The sequence below is a fragment of the Triticum urartu genome, chromosome 3, assembly GCF_003073215.2.
Source record: "Triticum urartu cultivar G1812 chromosome 3, Tu2.1, whole genome shotgun sequence".
Classification (NCBI taxonomy): domain Eukaryota; kingdom Viridiplantae; phylum Streptophyta; class Magnoliopsida; order Poales; family Poaceae; genus Triticum; species Triticum urartu.
Window position 1 is genome coordinate 454084785 of NC_053024.1, and position 11598 is coordinate 454096382.

General features: G+C 43.7%; 1 long non-coding RNA gene across 16 annotated transcripts; it reads right to left on the reverse strand.

Annotated features, from left to right (window-relative positions):
• Positions 1-3797: 3797 nt before the first annotated feature.
• Positions 3798-11251, reverse strand: LOC125544307. Of its 16 annotated transcripts, none has more exons than XR_007299389.1 (7): positions 10935-11251; positions 10347-10554; positions 9806-10221; positions 7697-7806; positions 6712-7008; positions 4907-5990; positions 3798-4324 (listed from the first exon to the last, which is right to left on the reverse strand). It is a non-coding gene; the product is annotated as an uncharacterized LOC125544307 (long non-coding RNA). The 16 variants fall into 16 exon arrangements; XR_007299398.1 differs by having other exon boundaries at positions 10347-10471; positions 10544-11251; XR_007299396.1 differs by having other exon boundaries at positions 6712-6777; positions 6879-7008; positions 10347-11251.
• Positions 11252-11598: the final 347 nt, after the last annotated feature.

The window sequence follows — 11598 nt, forward strand, 5'->3', positions numbered from 1 at the left end:
GGTTGCTCCATAATTGCCAACAAAGACATGGATGGATAGAGCACAACATTATCTACAAAACATCCTTACTGATCATGCTCAAAGGAGGCACGGATCACTAGGAAACAACATGAACATATGGCATAAAAACAAAAACAGGACAAGGACTTAGTGAAATTCTAAGTCCCTGAAATCAGCATCATTGAGTAAGCTACTTTGCATGCTTGTGCTAGTCACCACAAAGATCACAAAAATACATGGCATACACCCCTGTAAAGATGGCATGGCATACATCAAAACACATGTAGAGCTCGGGATCATAGCATGCACACATTAATCATGGCAAAAATGACAAAAGGCCATTTGCTGAAACAGATCTGACATAATCATCACATAGCCCTCTTCCAACAGCATTTCGGGAATCAAGAGGAGCTCAAATGAAAATGATGCAATGATATGAAATGATGTACTCGTCGAGACGAACATTTTGATATGCTACACGCATGAATCGGAGCTACGAATGCAGAGTTATGGCATGTCAAAGAATGCAAAATATTTAGGGTTTGGAGGGGAAAAAGTCAACCGTCGAAGTTCCAGATCCAGATCCAGCCGGCGCGGATCCCGAGGTTCGCCGGAAACCCTGTTCGCCGGAGAGGAGAGTGAGGCGGCCGGAGGTGGCGGAGCTGGCCAGAGAGGAGGGGCGCTGGCTCGGACGACGAGGAGGCGCGGCGGAGGACAGCGTGGCGGAGCGGTCCGGCGGGTCGGCGGGGACGGCGGGCGGCGGACGGCGGCGACCCTCGCCGGAGTCGTGCGGCGGCGGGCGGAGCGAACGCCGGCGAGGAGGCGGACGGGCGGCGCGGCGGGCAGCTTGCGGGCGCGGGGGCGTGACCCGGCCGATGGGCTTGGAGGGCCCCGCCTAGGCTGCCCCGGGCCGGCGGCAGGTGCGGCGAAGTGGGGCTGAGGCCCGGCCCAATGGAGGCGCGCCACGTGGCGGCAGCGGACGAAGTGGACACGTCCGGCGCCGGCGGACGTTGTCCGGCGCGCGGAGGAAGAAGGGGGCTAGGGTTTCGGGGGAGAGATCCGAATTTTGGAAAGGGGGGTCTTTATATAGGGGTAGAGGGAGCTAGGAAGCTCCAAATGATGTGCGATTTGCAGCCATGCGATCGTGATCGAACGCTCTAGATGATGGAGGAAGTTTAGGTGGGTTTTGGGCCACTTTGGAGGGGTGTTGGGCTGCAACACACATGAGGCCTTTTCGGTCCCTCGGTTAACCGTTGGAGTATCAAACGAAGTCCAAATGGCAGAAAACTTGACAGGCGGTCTACCGATAGTAAACCAAGGATGCATGGCAAGTCTCGGTCCAATCCGAAAATGTTTAGCACCCACACACGAAAAGAGGTAGAAAGGGACACCAGGGGACATAGGAGCGCCGGAATGCAAAACGGACAACGGGAAAAATGCTCGGATGCATGAGACGAACACGTATGCAAATGCAATGCACATGATGGCATGATATGAAATGCATGACAAAGACAAAACACACGGAGACAGAAACCCGACAACGAGGAAATGAAATAACTTAGTGCCGAAAATGGCAAGAGTTGGAATACAAATAAGGTAAATTACATCCGGGGTGTTACAACCAGTCCTATATCCCACCTGAGGTGTATGCTCTAAGTTGCAATGTTTATATTTCTCATATGATGCATATGGTGTCTTGCATTGCTTAGTTTAGACATCATATGCATAATATTGAATTCCATCTACTTAGTTTAGAGATCATACATGCGAGTGCCAGCTGCTTAGTATATGAATCAATTATGTCAATTATATCATGCCATCCTGTAAACTTAGACAACATGTATGAGAATTATTTCATCCCAACCTATTTTAGGAAGACATCATATAGTTTTGTCATGTCATCCTGTTTAGGTACTCATCATATGTTGAATTATGCTATTATATCCTATTAAGTTATCCATCATATATCTGAAACTGTGTCATGCTATCCTGTTTAGTTAGGCATCATATATGTGAAATTGTGTCATGCTGTCCTGTTTGGTTAGACAACATATATGTGAATTACCACATCTGTCTATCATACAATGTCTGTACGTTCAATTTCTTTTCTTGTTTATCAGCCATTTGAATTGGAGGGGGTGATGGCAGTATCTAAGGGAGCAAAAACCCGTTCTTCACAAAAGACAGTGCTACCCGTCGATGCAGATTGAACCATGGTTGTACTGGCCCATAAACTAGCCCCACCACGCATAATCGAGACTCTTCCAGATTGCACACTTACACCGTTGGGCAGAGAACCAGCTACAACCCATCTAACCGCAACCCCAGCGGATAGTAATCCACTTATAGTTGACAAAGCACCATGTCCACCACAGAGTACCCCCACACGAGCAGTTTGTAAAGCTACTGCAGTGCCCAAAGCACGAAGACCACCACAGCTAACCCAAACTCCACGTTTAAAGCAGAAGAGCAATTGTTCTCAGGTCAGATTGCGTAGCTATGGTCCATACTCCTTTGCTATTGCATCACTGTATTTACTCATACCAACTACTTTCGAATTTGAAGGATCCAATTGAAACTCCAATGGCGCAACAGGTATGTTTTAAACCTATTTCTTTTACTGGGTTGCTGTTCTAACTTCTTGCTCTATGTTGATTTCAGTTTAAGTTGTATAAACAATTATGTTCTCATGTGATGCACATTACAAGTGCTGCCAATGCTATGTAGTTTCTCACACTTATATTCTGTCTATGCTGCTGTATCTTAAAAATATATGAGTTAAACTGTGTCTCTATCTTGACTAGTAAAACGCCCGTGCATTGCCACGAGCCTTTGAGAAAAAAGATAAGGTGCTACTCACTGAGTTAATATTACCGAGAACAATGTCGTCTAAGCTAACTCACATCTTTTTTTTGACAGTCGGCTAACACACATCATATTATTAAACACAATAATCTTAGAGCACATACAGCTGGTCCCCTCAAATCTACGGATATGCTCGATCGTTGACCGCTTAGGAGAGAGAAGGAAAATGGTAACCCAACCCGACCCCTTATATCATCCCCGGTCCAGGCTATCCGCAAACTCTCACATTGACATCAAATATGGGGAGTATATGAGGCTCATAGACGCGCATGGTCGATCTGCCACATAGGATGTGGCCCACCATGCATTACCTTTTCTTTCTTTTCTTTCTCTCTCTTCATCTCCACCAAGCACATGCACGTCACCGGATATATAAGGGACAAAATGAAGAGTATGGTTGCATGAACGGACAAATAGAGGCTCAAAACGGACACTGACTGGACGCCTCTGTGGACTTTTAGGGTGCGTGGATTTGCTAAATCCGGCTATAGATGCTCCTATTGACAACTCAAACAGTCATGTCTTTTAGTTGAAATGGGTTTTGTTTTATTCATTCATTTCAGCACGATCCGAGACCAAAAACATCACGAATACGATCTGATATGTACCTGGCCCAAGTTTCACATAACTTATTCGCACAATCCTCTTTAGTTAGCCAAAGAGAAGCTCCATTAGTCAAGCATCTCACCCATACCACCCTGAAACTCCTCTCTTGATCGCATGCACTCCTTTACCTCCTCAGCAATAGGCCATAGATTGATCTATCAATTTCTGAGCTTCTTAATTTAGCCGCCACTGTTTTTGAGTCTGCTCCAAGATAAGCTTTGCCACGTCCAATTCACGTGCAAGCTGAGCTGCCCATCGAATACACCGGACGACATTCCATTATGGAAATCTGGCAGAGAGGTGAACATCTACAAGGCTATAAATCAAAAAGAACAAATCAACTATTCATAGATACCAAATTTAAGAAGCTCGCAAAATGTTACTGCTATAAAACTGTATAGTGCTACCCATCTTCATGCTGTTCCCTCCATTCGTTCAAACTGAAAATAAGTAGAAGAAAATGAAAAAGAAGAAAAAGATTACAAAATACTCCCTCCGTTCCTAAATATAAGTCTTTTTGGAGATTTCACTATAGACTACATACATAGCAAAATGAGCGAACATATACTCTAAAAGGCGTCTATGTACATCCGAATCTAGTCTCTATAGTGGAATCTCTAAAAGGAATTATATTTAGGAACATAGGGAGTACATGTCTCGTGCAGTCAGGAACTTCAGATTTTGAATAAGCTTATGCTTGTACTCATCTTCCAGTACTCTATCAGGAGCCAAAGTAACTAAACATCCTCCATCACCTCTTGCAAATCTCAGAACCTCCAATCTTTGATGAACTAAACTGACTTTCACCACAACCAGTTCTTTCCCTCATCGCCCCGCTCGAATGAAAAGGAGACTGAAAATAAAGCGATATAAGTACATCAAGGAATCAGATGAGGGCTATTGACAATCCATAAATCCCATGAGTCCTACTGGTGGTATACATGAATAACCAAATGCCATTTACAATTCTCCTAAAGGTGGGTAAATAGAATGTTTAACCAAAGCACATCTTACAACCACATATTAGAGGTTCGATATCTTTCAGGCCAATTGCAAAAAATGATGAACACTCTGACTACACTAAGAGAATGGATGCGACACGATGTGAAACATATACTGACATTGCATCATGTAAAGGGTTAGTGGTGGTACTGATTATTTGTTGTTATTAGCAAATCCTTTTAGACCATGGATGACTAACACGATGTTGCAATCAATTTGTAATTAAAGAGACCAAAAGTTCTTTTTTTAACCAGAAAGTCCTTGCGCTAGAGTTCGGACAAACCCCTCAATAACATGACCAAATTTGTTTTGGCTCTGTTTATCACATATCAAGTACGAACCAGCAAACATACAGACTTGTGAAGCTGATAAGAAATCATCAAAGTTATGTGAACTTGAAACTAAAAGTCCAACAGAGGAGCGAGGAACTAACCTTGTTATCATTTCTCTGAAGTCTGAACCTCGCCTAGTTCTTGGTCCAATGTGAGTATGCTTCAGAGATAATGATTTCTTATGTAACATGCGCTTTCACATATGAAAAAGCACATAAATATATATAATAGGAATAGTAATCAGATGCTCAAAAACTATAACCTGAACATATCAGTGCTTAAACCAAATTATCTATACACAACCATAGAAACTAAAAGAACCATCTAAGAGAACCATGGAAGGATTAGGTTGCATGTCCTCAACTGAAATGGGTGAGTTCTGGGCATCCTTCTAAGCCACTCTGTTTAACATAGCTCATGATCAATACTTCATGCATTTACCAAGCCTGCTAATGCTTTTTTGAAGTTGACGTCCCTATTTAAAATTCAAATATCAATTTGCACCAATAAAATATTTCTTGATATGTAGGTGCATCCGACAAACTGTAGACACGAAATATTCATTGCATGAACCAAAAGTAGATGAGCTACCTGTAGATGCAAGGAAATAATGACAAACCGCAACCAGTTCTCCTATCAGTATGTAACTATGTGCCATTAATCTCAATATACCTCACTCTTGGGCGAAGTCAAGATCCATTCTAGATCAGTGCAAGAAGCTTCAATACTACACCTTCCATAAAATACAGGAACTTGTCCACATTTTACTGCATCTCCCAATAGCAGCAATATCATAATCTTCTGCCGCTTGCTCCCTTCTTCTAGTTTCAGCAAGAAAAAATTATCCAGTAAACTGAAATTGAAACTCTTTTGGGAAGTAGGTCGGCTCGGTGTGAAGCAATGGTTTTAGGTAACTGTCTCTGGTTCAAACTTTGCAAATGGGTGTGTATCGTCAACCATATTTCTACCTTCCAGTAAGCACGAAAGATAATTATTCCAAAACTACCTACGTGAACATCGTTGTCTGCATATATCGAGAAATAAAGATAAATTCCTATAACTACTGGCTTGTTCCTGCAGGATAAAGAAAAAAAAATTTCGCTATTTTACCTTGGCAGACATCAAGGGCATTCAGTGATAACACCATTCTTAAATATGTCTCCACCAAAGTAATCATAGCATGCCCTGTTGGTAAAACATGAACAATTCTTATTTATCTGCATTCTCATAGTTCTGCTGTTCCAGATTTAAATACACAAATTTGATGACAAAGCATATTGGAGAGCAGGAAACAGCTATAGGTTTCTGAAGTTAGAAAAAAAATCAGTGCTTAAATGGCATATAGGCTTCAGGTCAGATCATTTTTTTAATAAAATTGTCATGTCGTGCTCACGCAATATTATGCATCTAATCCTAGGCATTCAAGTAACCAAATTACTGTGAATAATCTGTGGACACATATTTATCTATTCTGAGCCAACTTCTTTGGATTCCTAACTTGTATAGCTGAATCAAACTCACTGAATCAAGCGGATGATATGAGCTGCAAGGCTAAAGAGAATATGTTACAACTATTCGTACTACAGTAAAAAAATTGCACACATGATAAATTTTGACATTCGCCGGTGAGGAAAGGACATCAAAAGCTGCTACTATATACTGGGTTAAGTGGACGGAACAATAATCACAAATCTATACCAAAATAATTTGTATATAGCCATAAAACAAAATCCATTGCAAGAAGATGCTACGTACATACCATATTCCTTGTGCTGAGAACATAGTCATGTACCCTTGTAAATACAATCATAATAAACCTACTCTAATGTTGGTCACTACCCGTCTCAATTCCCCTAACTCGAGGTTGCAACTTGCAACTTCAAGAATCATTCTAATAAAATCATACCGCGAGTGTTTTCCCATCAGGGGCGATGTCCCTGTCATGGAAGCACCACCTGTCAACTCCAAGCTTCTTCATGAACTCGAATTGAGATATCACCGAAACAGAAATCGAAGCATAAGTTGTTGATTCCAGCCATGGACCTAAGACACAAGATCAGGTAATTCCCATACTTCTTCTCTTAGCCATGGCCAGGGAATTTGTGCCATCCTCCCAAGGCCAGTTCTTTGTAGGTGCACCAAAAGGATCTCCTCCAGTACCCCGAAACATATGCCAGAATGCCACACTGAACCGCAACCTAACCTGTAGCACAAAACAAATATATAATCCTAGTGCAGCACATAATGTACAAGTAAATTAAAAGGATAATCCTAGTGAGCAAATGAATCAACCCTCTGTAAAATTTAATATATATCATGCACGCAAATATCAAAGGAATATAACAAATATAGGTGGAGAATATGTACAGGACACCGTTCACAACATGGAATTAACTAAGAAATTTCTAGCCAGTCTTACAATCCTTGTTTGTTGAGTTTGCCTAGATCATGAAGGTGAGAAAGAGCATCAACTATAGTGAGCAAATGTCAACCCTCTGTACTCAGTAGAATAGTTTGTGATTTAGGAATATATGGCCTGGGTAAGGAAAGTTATGATTTGCAAGGAAAGAATAGTATGGGGATGGATCGGGCTGGGTGGGGCTCTCATGATCATCCATTTGGGTATGCTAGAAAAAACCAGAAGAAAATCGGTGGGCTTTTCTTTCTTTGGAAAAAAAATCAGACGAGAGGTGGGCTAGCATTGAGAAAATCGCTGGAGGGGGCTAGCAATTGAATTTCAGTTTCAGTACTATTAAGTACTTTCTCAACAGTACTAAATGCTCCTTTACTCCGTGGTCAAACACATGCCATTGTTCTGCAGTATGCAAGTGTGTTATCAAGTAATCATAACTCGAGCGTCTAAAATAAAGCATGAAAATTACGAAACACACCTTGCCCATTTTGTTGTGTAATAGGAACGACATCCAATTCCAATACTGATGGTAAATGAGACGGGAGGAGAAGTGTCAGCTCAAGTAAAATCATTTACATCGACCTTCACCTTAAAATTAATATGAATTAGTATGTAATCATCAACATCAAAAGCAGTATTTCCTATGGACTGAGACAATTCTCAGATGTGTCCATAAAATGGCTACTAAGCAGGAACCGAAATCATGATTATCTTACCAAAATTCTGCACTTACGATGGGCTTGAACATGAGATCTCCGCGGTGTGGCAAATAACATCTAAACTACCAGTATCTGCATGATGCCAAGACGAGAAAGGTAGCATCACCTCCACCGTGTCTCTGACATTCATGATCTGCCCCGCTGTTGTATCAATGGCCGTGGCAACTGAATATTTGTATCAACAACATGCTTTCATGCTCTGCTCGGCTGCTGTGTCAATGTAGTTGGAGTCCCTTGTTTGCTTCTCGAGACATAGACCATGGACTGTGATGGCCTGGCTTATTAGGGATGATAGAGTACTCATATCAATAAGGAATTCCTTCTTTTCCGGGAGCCCATTCGGACAGAACTCCAAAGTTAAGCGTGCTCAGCTTGGAGTAGTGTCAGGATGGGTGACCAACCGGGAAGTTGCTCCTGGGTGCGCACGAGTGAGGACAAAGTGCGCAGAAAAGACTAGTATTGATCTGTGGGGCCAGTCTATATCCCGCCAGGAGTAACGACCACCGGCGGGTGTGTCTGGGGCGTTATAAGTTGGTATCAGAGCCGACCCTCACGGTTACACGGATGGTTGCGGACAGGTGCGTAGTCATGTTGTTCATGACGTTTGTGACCCGTCGTGGCACACGGCATGACACATGTACTAGACTGGAAGCACAGACGTATGTGCCAAGAGGGAATGTTCCTGTGGCCCGACGAGGACGTCGGTTCCTCTGAGTGGGGGTGTATGTGATGGCCTGGCTTATTAGGGATGATAGACTACTCATATCAATAAGGAATTCCTTCTTTTCCGGGAGCCCATTTGGACAGAACTCCAAAGTTAAGCGTGCTCAGCTTGGAGTAGTGTCAGGATGGGTGACCGACCGGGAAGTTGCTCCCGGGTGCGCACGAGTGAGGACAAAGTGCGCAAAAAAGACTAGTATTGATCTGTGGGGCCAGTCTAGATCCCGCCAGGAGTAACGACCACCGGCGGGTGTGTCCGGGGCGTTATAATGGACGCCCTCCTGGGAGCGACTTTCAGTAGAACAGACGCCTAACGCACGACCGACTGCAACACCCTCCAGTGCGCGACATCATTTCTTCAAACTTTGTCCAAAAACTTTGAATCGTAGGAATTATCATTTTCGGAAATACGCTACACAATGAAACGAGTACACATGTGGCAGCTGGAATGTTTTTGACAGAAATAATGTTGTAGCTAAAAGCATTTCTAGCAACCTAAAGGAACAACCACTGCTGCTGATTTTACAGACACATACTTATGCAGATTATTGTATGAACAACCCCTAAACTATGTGTGTGTAGTTTCAGAATTTTAATATCACTTGACACCAAAGATGGCTATGATCAGAAGGATAGAAAGACATGCATACTTAGTGTTTATTCCCCATCAGTTTGTGATAAATGAAAGGTGTTAACCAAGCATAATGTGCACATGATCTGTCCTGATAATTCATTTCCAATAAAGCCAGGTGATTTTTCAGCAAAAAGAATGGCATGTGATCCCATGATACAATTTTTTTTTGCGAAAACCATGATACAGTTATTAGATATATCTAGTGTTGATCGGTCCTACTGTGGCCTTAAGAGAATAAATAGACATGCGGCCAAAAACATATATATAGCTAGATATCATAAGGTCCAGGTTCTGTCCAGAAAAATCGCCTCTAGCAAGTCACCAAATCAAAATATATCCATTTGTACAATTGTACTGAGTTTGAACATGCTTAAATACATAGAAATTAGAAAGTAAATAGCAGATTATATTGTCTGAAACTGATCTTCCTGGAGAGGATTATATTAGCAGCAACTGGTTAGTTCTAACAAAATATGATTCGTCTATTTACTTAAATAGTGGTTCACTTATTCACCTTGAATGTTTTGGCGTGATGGTGTTGATTCCCTTTCTGCCCTGCTTGTAATCTCATCAGGGCTTGAAATTTCCAATTTGTTGATGCTTGAAGGGCAACCATCTGCTACGTTCAACACGGACACCCTGCCATTACATATAAGTTAATTGACAGATTCTTGCTAATGGTCAACGACTAACAATCAAACTATGAAATGCATCGCGGTTAATTCTCACTAAAACTAATAATTCATATATTTCAGTGAATTTTACGTTAATCAAATAATCGAACTAATTAATTACTAGCATATGGCTGAAGAGGCAGTTGGTTGTGGTGCCTTGGACCTCTGGACCCGAGGCATGCGAGGTTGCAGTTGCCCTCCGGCCGCTAATCATCGGGTACGGACTCAAGCACGCCCTAATGGCCGCCTCCGCCTCCTGGAATGTAACAGCATCAAACAGGGCATAGCATCAACTAACGGGACTGAAATAAGCAAGAAAATTAACTACTGAAGATCAGTCGATGACGAGGGGAAGAGAGATTTGTTTGGGTGGGTACTCACGAATCCGCCGCCATTGGATCTGCCAGTGCCCTTGTCTGTGATGATGACGACCTCGAGGATCTCGCCACGCTCGAAGTGACGATGCCCTCGAGGTTGCCCACTATGAACATGTGCAAAACGAACACCTGAATCACAAAAAGAACATGGAGCAACATCATCGCAAAAAATCTCGCACGACTGAATCCCGATTCGTTCACCTGTTTTTGGCCTGCAAAATAAACGCAAAAGTAAACAGAGGTGAAAATAGTCCCCACGCACGGAGCAACTGGATGTCGCCTCGGGAGCCCCTGTAACAGTGTGACATGGTCCATGTTTCCACCGGAGCCACCTCAAATCGACCCCAACCGCAAGGGGCCTGACGTTGCCGCTGGGACCTCACGCCATCCGAGAGGTCGACGTCGTGCGGTCGCCATTGGATCAGACCAGGAGGAGGAGTGGAGAGGGTCGGATCCAGCAGCAAGGACCGGATCAGCACCATGGCGGCTGCAGCCACCTCTCATGGACGCCATAGAGCGAATCCCCGCCGTGGAGGCAGAGCTGTGCGGGGCTGGCAGTGAGGAGTGGCGAGGAGAGGAGTGGTCAACGGACCTGAGGCAGTGCGTGACGGTGGCGACCTGGAGGCGGCGGTGTGGCACAACGACGACCTGGAGGCGGCGGCTCCTCTTGTTCCTTAGCGGAGGCGGCTCATCTGTGGGGCGGTCTCGAGAGATCTTAGGAAACAGATCGAGGGAGGCTCATTGGCCAGGGCGGTGACGAAGGGACGAAGGGCGGTGGCGGTGAAGGGACGAAGGGAGGCGGCGGGCGAAGGAGGGCACAGAGTCGGGCGACTGTTTCTCGCTCGCGGGCACGAAACCTCGCTCGAGGGTGCAGAGTGGGGCGATTTTTTCGCTGGTTAATTTTTGACGGCTTGCTTTTGCTGGTTTATTTTTGTTTGGGTCAGTTGGATGCGATGGGAGATTAGGCGCGTGGGGGTGGGTGGGGTACTCGGCTGGAGGGTTTTTTTTGGTTCATTGTGACTGAGCAGGAGGTGGGAGCAAGTACCAAAGAAGTATCAAAAAAGACCAGAATAGGTGGGACGAAAATAAAACCCGAAACGCAAACTATCAACTGAGACATTAGGAGTAGAGATTAGGGAACATAAACTAGAATGATATGGACAATACAGTGACCATAATACATAGATATATGTTTGTTTCATGCTGTTATCCTGTCCACCTTACTACTGAACCGGTTTACCAAAATGAGTTTCGTA